Source organism: Pleurodeles waltl, chromosome 7 (assembly GCF_031143425.1).
Source record: "Pleurodeles waltl isolate 20211129_DDA chromosome 7, aPleWal1.hap1.20221129, whole genome shotgun sequence".
In the NCBI taxonomy this organism is placed as follows: Eukaryota; Metazoa; Chordata; class Amphibia; order Caudata; family Salamandridae; genus Pleurodeles; species Pleurodeles waltl.
In genome coordinates this window covers 1103259165-1103271313 of record NC_090446.1, presented here as the reverse complement: position 1 = coordinate 1103271313, position 12149 = coordinate 1103259165, and the positions used below count along the sequence as shown (strand labels likewise).

General features: G+C 48.4%; 1 protein-coding gene across 2 annotated transcripts in view; it reads left to right on the top strand.

Annotated features, from left to right (window-relative positions):
• SPAG9 (sperm associated antigen 9) overlaps window positions 1–12149 on the top strand; it is a 1094694-nt gene that overhangs the window by 610726 nt on the left and 471819 nt on the right. The window lies entirely within an intron of this gene.

Below are 12149 nucleotides of genomic sequence, written 5' to 3'. Positions count from 1 at the left end.
CTTCTTTTGATTTGATTTACTCAGTTGCCTCGAGGACTTGAAGTAGGATGACGATGACGATGACGATGGAGGACTCTGCGACCGATCCCCGGGACCTTCCTCTCAACAAAGATCTCGACTTGTGCGGCATCAGGTGGCCATCAGCTTCAGGAACTGCTCCCTCAAAGCCTTTGCATGCATGGCTCGACACTCGGAGCACATCAGGCCGTGGTTGCGCTCCAGGCACCAAAGACACATGAGGTGGGGAGGATCTGTCATAGACATCATCTGATGACAAAATCTTCATGGCTTAAAGCCTGTATTTCTGAGGGACATTCTAGACATCTTTCTGGAGGACATCCTCAATGTACCAGGAGTACAACCACAAAAGAGTCATCAATAAGTAAAAAGAAAAAGCCAGTCAAGAATTGGTTAAGGGGTAGCTCTCGTCGGATCAGCACTTGCTAGCGTGAAAAGGGTGGTGCTGACATGGGCCCTGCGATGTCATATCTGGTTGGGACGATGCCGATGACTGGTGCAGAACCGATCGATGCCACTTAACAGAGTGCAGGGGTACTGCTCATGAAAATCTTCCAGATCCATTTTGACACCTTGGGAGAGTTCAAAGGTATGGAATCTGCATGTAGGCTGATAGCAGAGGATTGGGCCCAGTGGGTCTGGTACTCCTGCTTACAGAATCTGAACATTTGCCCTCCACTTCAGCTATCTCTTTGGGAGGACATGCTGCACCAGTAGCAAGGCAGGGTTCTGCACTCAAATCTCCACAATTCCACCTCCAGGCATAAAAATTAAGTGCTTTTGACTTAATGTCTGAGGTGGTGGATGTGTCCTCTGTCGGTCTGTGTAGGCCATTGGGCCTAGTTTGTGGCCTGGTGTGGGAGCCAGTTTGGCAACCTTTTTGATGTCAAATTACCTGATAGTCTTCTGTTTTATCACTCACCCAGTAATGCCTTGCTGTGTGCATTGTTAAAGGATAATTTTCTTCTAGATAATTTTCTTCTAGATAATTTTCTTCTAGAAAAATCTAACCTCAGATTCCTCAACTTTTAAATACCCATGGGGCCAGACTGGATCTGAGATTTTTCAATAGCAGTATCCTAGCTCTGTGTTTGGTGGTCTGGTATGGCTATGAGTCAGATCGATCCCACTCGGGATGTGGGTTTGGGCCACAGTATTTGCACCACCTCCGCTGGCTGTCGTCTTTTCTTTTTTTTCGCACCTTAGGACGCTGATGCAGTACTCCATTAGTCTTGTCTGTTGACAGCTTAATTTTCCTTAAATTTCTTTCAGTGTGCTTGTAGGAAAATGGCCCTTGTTGCAGTTACTCCCCCCCACTTTTTGCCTGATATTGATATTGACTTGACTGAGAGTGTGCTGGGACTCTGCTAACCAAGCCCCAGCACCAGTGTTCTTTCACTTAAAACTGTACCTTTGTCTCCGCAATTGGCACACGCCTGGCACCCAGATAAGTCCCTTGTAAAAGGCACTAGTGGTACCAAGTGCCCTGTGGCCAGAGAAGGTTTCTAAGGGCTGCAGCTTGTATTATGCCACCCTGGGGTCCACTCACTCAGCACATGCACACTGCCTCACAGCTTGTGTGTGCTGGTGGGGCGAAAATGACTAAGTCGACATTGCACTCCCCTCAGAGTGGCATGCCCACATCCCACTGGCATAGGTAAGTCACCCCCTGTAGCAGGCCTTACAGCCCTAAGGCAGGGTGCAATATACCACAGGTGAGGGCATCGCTGCATGAGCAATATGCCCCTACAGTGTCTAAGTCCATTCTTAGACATTGTAAGTACAGTGTGGCCATATTAAGTATATGGCCTGGGAGTTTGTCAAAATGAACTCCACAGTTCCATAATGGCTACACTGAATACTGGGAAGTTTGGTATCAGACTTCTCAGAATAATACCCCACACTGATGCCACTGTTCGATTTATTTAAAAAACAATGCACACACAGGGCATCTTAGTGATGCCCCCTGGATTTTACCCAATCCTCTGGTGTAGGACTGACTGGTCTGTGCCAGCCTGCCACTAGCAGACTGGTTTCTGATCCCTTGGGTTGAGAGCCTTTGTGCTCTCTGAGGCCAGAAACAAAGCCTGCACTGGGTGGAGGTGCTTCACACTTCCCTCCAGCAGAAACTGTAACACCTAGTGGTGAGCCTCAAAGGCTCAGGCTTCATGTTACAATGCCCCAGGGCACTCCAGCTAGTGGAGATGCCCTGCCCTCAAACAAAGCCCCCCTTTTGGCGCCAAATCCATAGGGATAATGAGGAAAAACAGGGAGGAGTTAACACCTCAGCCAGGACCACCCCTAAGGTGTCCAGAGCTGAAGTGACCCCTCCTCTCAGAATCCTCAATCTTGGTTTGGAGGATCAGGGCCAGTAGGGATAGGAATGTGCTCCACTCCCTAAAGGGAGTGAACACAAGGAGGGTGATCGTAGCATTTGGTTCCTGACGACCTCTCAAGAAGAAGAAGAAGGACGGCTTAGCTGAAACCCCAGCAGAGATGGAAAGGAGACAACAATTGACTTGGCCCCAGCCCCACCGACCTGTCTCCTGCTTCAAAGAACCTGCAGAAGACGCGTCCTGCAGGTCCAACGACCTCTGAAAAGCCTCTAGAGGACTGCCTGCATCACAGAGGATCAAGAACTCCAGTGGACAGCGGCCCGGCCCTGTCCAAAGAAGAAAATAAATAAACTTTTTCTAAAGGACTCCCACCTCACTCCAGAAGCATGAATCATAACCTCTCTGCACCAGACGCCCATGGCCTGAGTCAAGATGGCCCAACCGACCAGAGAGGACCCCTAGGTGGCAGCGACCAAGTGCCCACCCTGGGTTGACCTCTCCACGACGACGCTTGCAGAGGGAATCTGAGGACCCCCCTGACCACGACCCCCTGGACCATGCCTGCCCTGGACCAAGATAACTGATGCCAAAGGACCCACTGCACCCGCAGCCCCCAGGCCTGGGAGAAAACGACATCCAGTGCAGCAACAAACAACAGGCGGCCCTCTTCCCTGTCTGACCGGTGGTGTGCCCGAGACACCCCCCTGGACCTCACCTGCAGCGCCTGAGGGACCCCCGGGGTCTCCTTATAGAGTTTAATCGGAAACCCGACACCCTGCGTGCACCCTGCACCCAGCCACCACAGTGCCACTGAGGGTGTGGGATTGGTGCCTACTTGGGCCCGTGGATACTTACCTGCTGGCAGACAGAATTCCGAGTAATCCCTGTCTCCATAGGAGTGCACGTTAAAATTGCTCAAAGTTGACCTCTGCTCCGGCTGGCCCAGTGTTGCTGGTGATGGATGTTTGTAGTTGACTTGAACCCCTAACGGTGGACTACCTATAACCCGGAAACTGGAACTGTAATTAGTGTACTTACCTCTAAAACTGTACTTTATTTTCTTCCCCCAGGAACTGCTCTGAAAATGCACTGTGTCCACTTAAAACAGATATTCTCTGTTTTCTTAGGAAACTGCTTACTTCACTAAAGTGAAACAAAGTTACATTGATGTCTATGCTAAGTACATACCTGCAACAGTATTTGCTTCTGAACTGAGTCTTGTGGTTCTAGTAATAAAGTAACAAAAATGTATTTTTCTGTATAAAATCCTATTGGTCTGGAGTTAAGTCATTGCATATGCGTTTCTTCTATTGCTTGTGTGGGTGCAACAAATGCTTAACACTATCTTCTGATAAGCCTAACTGCTTGACCACACTACCACAAATAGAGCATCAGTATTATCTACTATTGCCTCTGTCAAGACTCTGGGGAACCCCTGGACTCTGTGCACACTATATCTCACTTTGATATAGTATATACAGAGACAGCTTCCTACAGCACTACACACAGGTTTTAAACCATACAGGGAATATCATCACCAGATGTCGGTGATGGACACTTAAAAAGGTCGTCTCCGGTATCTTAGCTCCAAGCATGAATCTGCATCATGTGACTGCTGCGCAAAGATGAAAAAAAAAACATCCACGACCCCAAAGATAAATTTTCTGTCACAAAACTCCTAAGGAAGTTAAATTTGTCCTGGTCGAAGACTGGGCACACTTTTGCTTCTGAGGCCTCTCTCGTGATCTTTTATCATTGATGTCATGAAGCTCAGATAAGTTGAAACTGTTGAAAAACACAACAAGTCCAAACATGGCTGTGATTTGTCTTAGGGTGGGTGGAACTTGCAGAGTTTCACTCTGCGTAATTCTGCAGAGTTTCATAAAAGCTCTGTGAGTGGGCGGAGTTTGGGCACCCCATGCTGCTCATGCTGATGTTTAGCGCTGGGAGCTTGTTCCACACTGTAAAATCAGCACGAACAGCACCACAATGTGCACCAGAGGCCCCTGGCTCTTTATGCCGCTTGAGTAGATTTTGTACACAAGTGGCAGCTTTCTCAATGTGAATGATCATGACCTGCTGGCAGAGTTTTGCAAGAACTCCAAGCGGAATGTGGAGTGGCACCTCCCTTACATTTGTCCCACCATTCCCACCGTTCAGAGTCACACAACGCTCAGGTACCGCAAGGCTGTGGAGTTGTTCCTCACCTTCAGAATCAATTCTGACCCTGCTCCCAGTGTGCACCAACTTTCCTGAACTATTGAAGTTGCCAGAACGTCTCAATGAGCTGAGATTGGCTACGGACCAAAGTTTTGGTACCCATCCGAATCCCCCTGAAATAAATTTGTGCCTTAACCATTCGGGATGGCCTCCAGTCACATTACATCTGTCCAATTTGTCCTCAACGCTGACTGTGCCACTCAGTCTCTGCTTGAGAGAGGCCCCTTTCACGAGCTCGGCTCGGCTCTGCTAACATCAGATGTTGCTTTTGGGCTGTCTGACATGCTGAGTTGCACCTAGGTAAAGCCGTGAACTTGCTCTCCAGTCAACAGGCAGATATCTGATAGAGTATTCTAGTTGCAGATTCATTACCTTTTAAATTCTCCCAGGCGTCAGACTGGATCAAGAGACTTTTCTTCAAGCAGTAACTCTCCGTGCCATCAGGTGGTGTTGGTCGAATCTGGAGGTGTCAGTGGCGTCATGTTCACCGTGATGACGTCAGTCATATATAGACACCACCCTGTCACGCTGACATCAGTTCTTTTCTTTCCACGCCAGCCTACGTGCAGATCCGGAGAGGAGCTACCTCAGTTTTTTTTACTACGATGACATTTCTGTTGAACATTTTTGACGAGGTGGTGGATGTGTCAAGAGATGTCCTACAAGACCAGTTTTAAGCCCTGCGACTCCTGTCACCAAATGATGTTGGTGACGGATCCACACCTCATGTGTCTTTGGTGCCTGGAGTGCAATCACGACCCAAAGTCATACTCCGAGTGGCCCGACACTCGACCCCGTGGCGCTCTGGGTCTTGATCGAGAGTAAGGTCTCGAGACCGGCCGCAGAGTCACCCCCACTCATCGGCCTCAAAGTCATCAGGACATTTGGGTCATAAGAAAAAGAAATTGAAGGACAAATGTTCTTCGACTTCACTGCGTCGCTCAGACGAAGTGGCGAGGGAAGAGTGTCGGCGCTCTAGGCCTCCGTCCTCGGAGCTTCCATCCTGGTCTGCTGCACGCCTCCTGACTTCCCTGGAGCCAGAGCCACCCCTGCCCAGCTAAGAGTTTTATGAGGCAATGTGCCTCATTTTTGGGCAGACCGACTTACCTTTGACGCCCTTGGGCACAGGTGAGTCGGTGAGGGCCCCCTCGGGTTCGAAGTCGTTGGCTTCGGCCACGGCTCCTGAGGGCAACTCGGATACAATCTCAGATCTGCCCTGATGCCGTTCTTGCCACAGCGACCTTCTCCGGCGTCAGGCATACATCGACGCTCCCGTCGTCGGTTGGGCCCACAATCGAAGTTGATCCTATTCTCATACCCGACGACCCAGAACAACGTCGTTGAATGGTGATTCCATTTTTTATGGGCTCTCTTGGGCCCAGGGTTGATGCCTGTTGGGCCGCTATTCCCATAGTCTCTGGAATACGGTCACCCAGGTGCTCCCTAAAGTTCAGGAGAAGACCCGGACTGTCCTTTCCCAAGCGCTCGCAGATGGGAGAGATGCAGCCAAGTTAATCATTCGCTGTGGCCTGGATACGACTGACTCTCTAGGCAGATCCTTTGCATCGACAGTGGCACTAAGACGTCACATTGGCTGAGAACATCTGGCTTTTTGGGGATGTCCAGCAAACATTGATAGACATGCCCTTTGATGGCACCCGTCTCTTCGGAGACAAGGCGGACTTGGGGCTAAGCCACAGTCTGGTCTCTTGGCCCCGCACCTGCCCCTAGATCCCACCAGTCTGCCTCTCACCCCTTTCTTACCTTTGGAAGGGGTACCCAACTGCGTCTTTTTCCACCGAGCCATTGATCCGCACATGCTGTACAGACCCTGCGCGGATGCGGGATCCTACGATCTTGGGGCTAAGGGAGCTATTGTGTCTCCCAGGCCACCCCCAGCCCCTCCTCCTCGGTCTCCAAACCTTCCTAGTCCATCGGAACACCTGGAAGCAGTTGGAGGCAGGATTTGCCATCATCTGCCCCACTGGAGATCCATTACCACGAACAGGTGGGTCCTCCAGATTGTTCGGAAGGGCTATTCCTTCCCTTTCGAGTCTTCTCCAGCCATGTCACCTTCATTCAATCACATATCGGAGGATCACAAGGCACATCTCCGCGAGGAAGTTAAAGCTCTTTTGGCTATAGAGAGGGTCCCAGCTTCAGAAGGAGGACGTGGTTGTTATTCCTGCTACTTTCTGGTGCCAAAGAAGGACAAGGGCCTTCGTCCTATCTTAGATCTTCGGTCCCTTAATCTCTTCCTCAAAAAGGAGATGTTCAAGATGCTGACATTGGCTCAGGTCTTATCTGCCCTGGACCAGGGAGACTGGATTGTATCTTTGGACTTGCAGGACGCATACTTCTGCATTCCCGTCTTACTGGCCCACAGGCGTTACCTAAGATTCATGGTAGGCCACAAGCACTTTCAGTTCACTGTTCTCCCCTTTGGCCTTACCAGCACCCCTCAGGTGTTCACGAAGGTGATGATAGTAGTTGCAGTGGACCCCTGCACAGTTTAAGGGTCCCAGTCTTCCCCTACCTCGACGACTGGCTGTTGAAGGCGGATACGCCCAAGAAAGTAGTCTTCCACCTCCAGACTACGTCGAACCGCTTGCATTTGCTGGGGTTCACTATAAACATGCCGATGTCACACCTGACTACTTCTCAAAACGCTCCCTGTCATAGGAGCTGTTCTGGACACAGTGCAGTTTCGGGCTTATCCTCCAGAAAAACGAGTCCAGGATATTCGAGCTATGATATCGATGTTTCAGCCTCTGTCCTGGATTTCGGTGAGACTGACTCTGATGCTGCTGGGCCTCATGGCCTCCTGCATCCTGCTGGTTCAAAAGGCCAGATGGCATATGTGGGCTCTGCAGTGGGACCTGAAGATCCAATGGGTGCAGCATCAGGGGAGACTCTCCGACAAAGTCCAGATCTCGGAAGGAACTGCAAAAGATCTTCAGTGGTGGCAAACGAATTAAGATTGGGTCAAGGGCAGATCCCTCTCCTTTTCCCAACCAGACATCACAGTAATGGCAGATAAGTCATTCCTGGGATAGGGCGGCCACATGGGAGAGGCATAGATCAGAGGCCTCTGATCTCCGGTGGAATCAGGGCTTCATATCAATCTATTGGAGCTCCGTGTGATTCGAATAGCAGTGAAAGCATTTCTTCCCTCTCTCAAAGGGAAAGCAGTGCAAGTGTTCAGACAGCACCACCACCAGGTGGTACTGCAGCAAACCAGGCAGAGTGGGGTTGTGGACTTTTTGTCAAGAGGCCCTTCGTCTCTGGACGTGGCTGGAACATCAGGACATTTCTCTGGTTGTTCAACATTTGGCGGGCCTTAAACGCCACAGCAGATGATGCATAGTCAATCACGAATGGCGTCTCCATCCGGAGGTGATGCAAGGTCTGTTTCAGCAGCGGGGAGAGCCTTGGTTATATCTCTTCGCCTCCGAAGAGAACGCGCAATGTCAGCTGTTTTGCATGTTAAAGTTTCCAAGGTGGCACTCTCTCAGCGACGCCTTTCGTCTCAAGTGGAGCTCAGGCCTCCTATACGCCTTTCCGCCCGTACCACTTCTGCCCAGAGTTCTGAAGAAGATCAGGCAAGACCGGGCTCAAGTTATTCTGGTGGCTCTGGACTGGGCACGAAGATTCTGGTATCCTGAGCTCTTGAGCACGGCCATAGCTCCTCCAATCAGACTGCCCATTCGGGAGGGTAAAAAGCAGCCCTGGTTTTTCACCACGTCAACTCTTATTTGGTCGTAAAGCACACACGTTATTAAATATGGCCAAAGAGTCATGGGAACAAGAGAAGGACAACTCTAAACCCTTATTAGAATATGTATTGTGGTCGAAATGAGATATTCTCCACCACACCAAGGAGAACACATATAAAAGAAAACTCTATTGACACTAAACCGGAGACAAAGTAAGACTGAAACCATATAGAGTGCACAAGGCCTGACGAAAGGCCATTGAGGAGGAGGTACATTACATGCTGCGCTTAGGTGTCATTGAACCTTCTATAAGTGAATGGAACTCTCCAAATTAGAAACTTACCCCATCCTGAGAGTTGATGAGATGATAGAGAAACTAGGAGATGCCCAATATATCAGTACCCTTGAGCTCCGTAAGAGTTCCTGGCAGATCCCTTTTAGACCCCAAGATAAGGTAAAAACTGCCTACCCACTCCAGGGGGCTTATCAGTTTACTGTCCTTCTCTTTGGACTACATGGGGCTCCGGCCACCTTTCAACGCATGATGAATGGATTATTAAAGCGAGACAACTCTTATGCAGCTGCCTTTATTGACAATGTCATCGTATATGGTCCCTCCTGGGAGACACCTCCAGCATTTGAGTAACATTTTGAAGCCCTTGGGGTCTGCAGGTATCAAGGTTAATCCAGCAAAAAGCCACTTAGCTGCCAGAAACAGAAAATCTTTAGGGTACCTGTTAGGAGAAGGACTCATTCAACCTCAGAAAGAGAAAATCTCAGCCATTCTCAAGATCCCCTTTCCTCAAACAAAAAGAGACCTTAGGGCTTTCTTTGGACTGGTGGGCTATTACAGGAGATTCTTACCCAATCGACTGCCCGTCTAACAGATCTATTGAAAAGGGCAAGAAAGCTGATTTATGATTGTCATCCCTCCCAAGCGGTCAGAGATGCTCTCCATACCTTACAAACTGTCCTTTCTTATCCCTTCGGCCCTTCTGTTTTATAACACAACACCGTAAGGAACAAGAGCAATGCCTATTTCTTATCTCAATACCTAATAGACTTATTTCTTCCAGGGAAGAAAGTAGGGGAGGAGATATGTGAAAAGTATCCCTATCGACATTCTTAGCAGGACTTGGAAAAAGAAAACTGATTGTTTATAGAACAATAATGGGTAGGAACTACAAGGACATCAACATTAACAAAGGACTTATTCCAGCAAGAAAGGAGGGGTGGGATCAATCTACCTAAAAAGCCGGCTAATTGGACAGAGAGAGGTAAAGTGACAGAGCGTGGCACGGAAGAGGAAGGAGAGGAACATGGACGCCAAAAAAGGGGAGCTGAAGAAGATAACCTGAAGGAATGCCAACTTGAACTGTGCGACACCGGAGGAGGGAGAAGAAAGACACTCTGAAGAGCAGGAGAGAGAGATGGAAAACAAAGGCAATACTGCGGAGGAGGAGGCCACTGAGTAGTGGTTTGAAGCGGAGTGGTGGGCGCCGCCAGAGATGCTGTCATGACCCATCACAGCTCAGGAGAGCTGTGGCTAGGGCCATGAGTGACTAGCAGGGGTGTGGGAGCCTCATATAAAAGTAAAGGGAGCACAATTTGGGAAGCTACATGCAAGGGTGAAGGGAGCACGATGTGGGGGGGGGGGGCTCATATAAGAGAGAAGGGAGCACAATTGGTGGCTGCATGTAGATACTGCATGGAAAGCAAATGGAAACACCTGAACTGCATATGGTGATAAATAAAGGGGACACTACGGGGAGCACCCTGTAAACATTTTTCCCCTAAATGTTGCATTTACTGAAATAGATCCGACCTTTGTAGACCCACATTATTATATATATAGTTTTCCTTACTTACCTCCATCCTCACAATATTACTTTGGGCCTGTTCTCTGTGTCTTCTCTATTACCTTGTGGAGAAAAGGCAACATAGAGAATTATATATTATACACTGTTGGTGATTTCTGGTGAGGGGAAGTTTCCATAAAAAGAGAACTTCTTATATTCACCACTCTATCCCTACTTTTCTTTTGGAGGACTCTGGTGGTGACACATCATTTTAAGACCCTGTAAGGAAATAAAAGGACAAAAAACAATTAGACAGTGCCTGTCAAGATGGGTAAGGAAGCTCTCCCTGCCCTCGAGGACAGTGTCCATTAACATAATACAATTTTGCTTGATATGCTCTGCGTGTCATCCAATTTGTTTATAAAGAGACAAAATTCATCAACAACTTGAGCCTTCGAAGCCATATTTCCGCCCTTCCCTCCCACACTCATACATTAAACAGTGGTGGGGAAAATATATATTCAGATCATTTCTCCAGTGTACTGCTTATGGGTAGTGAGTGGACATCAACTTGGAGGAAGGAAAATATTTGATGGTCTCAAGCTGCAGGGAGCCTTTCACATATATGCTAGCCTTAATATACAGTCAGCTGCTGCACTGTGTATTGCGCAGTCAGCCTTCGAATATCAAAACATGGAGTAAGGACCCTGGAAGTTCATAACACCAGATTCTGGTATGATTTGCGCCTGGCACAGGAACCTACCCACATGGTATTCAGAACTCATCTGGGGGAAGTGTCACCAGTTTTTAGGTCTATAAATGCCATAATTATTTAGCTTGTGTACCATTCCCACTGTTTTCTTGCTAGCTGGAATTTGGGAATGGACTTTGTAGCCTGGCATGTTCCTGCTAGTGCCCATTATTACAGGGTTGACAGCAACTGACCGGTGCCTTACTCCCTCACAAATGTGGGAAATTCTCCAGTGTGTTGTCAACCACCACCTCGTGGCATGATTTCACCTACCCATAGACACGTCATCCGAATATCAAGTGCAATCAACTTCCTGAATGGTTAGTGGGTCTGCATCCACGGGTTTGGCTTGATTTTGGACAGAACTGTGAAGTTTCCATTTTCCTTCACACCATCCCCTCCCAAATACTAGGGTGAACCAGTGATGCTCTCTTGTCATAGTGGCTCTGGACTGGGTCTGGATGTAGGTCTCGGAACTGCTCAATCTGTTTGTGAGGGACCACATCACCTTCCCCGAGGAAAGATTCTTGTTTGTGAAGGCGAAAGGGGATGGGGTAGAACCCACCACTTTCAGTCACTGGCATAAGCACGTGGTCACCTAGGTATTCCATCAGGAATCAGAAGGGTCCTTGTGGATGCAAGCAAGTGCTCTATTAGAATCCAGTATGAAACAGACTACTGAAGTTTACTCGGTACTAGTTAAGAGCCTCAATCCTTTTCACAACATAAATATGAAACATATTGTTTCTTTGAGATCTGGATGGACACTTGTAGGACTTATGCAGTGGCAATTGGAGGTCTACTTAAACATAGATGGGGATTCGGACTCAACAGTCACTGAAACCACCAAGAGAGGTCTCCTTGGTGTTCAGCATCTAACTCTCTGGTTAGATGCCCCTTCTGCTCCTTAGACCTAAACTTTGTCCTAGGCAGGATGATGCAGTCACCTTTTGACTTTGTGGTGGCTATAACGTTTGCCAAGTGGATAACTCTGCTGCGAGCTCACTTGTGAACCATTTCTCCTTTATTTCTTTAGCAATGTTCTATAAGATGAAAATGATTGCCAGTACCCCTGCAGTCATTCCAAAGGTGTTTTAGTCTCTTCTAAATGAAGAGGTTGTTCTCCTGACATTTTCCCCTAGTATTCTTTCTTCCTGACAGAGAAGAACATGCACAGTCTAGACTTCAGCAGCATCTTTGTGCTTCTATTTGAACCATGACTTTTCTGAAGGCGAGAGTGACAGAATGGAAAATGCAAGATCAGAGTTATCTTAATCCCTTTATTGACCTTTGTTGTGTCTGGAGTGAG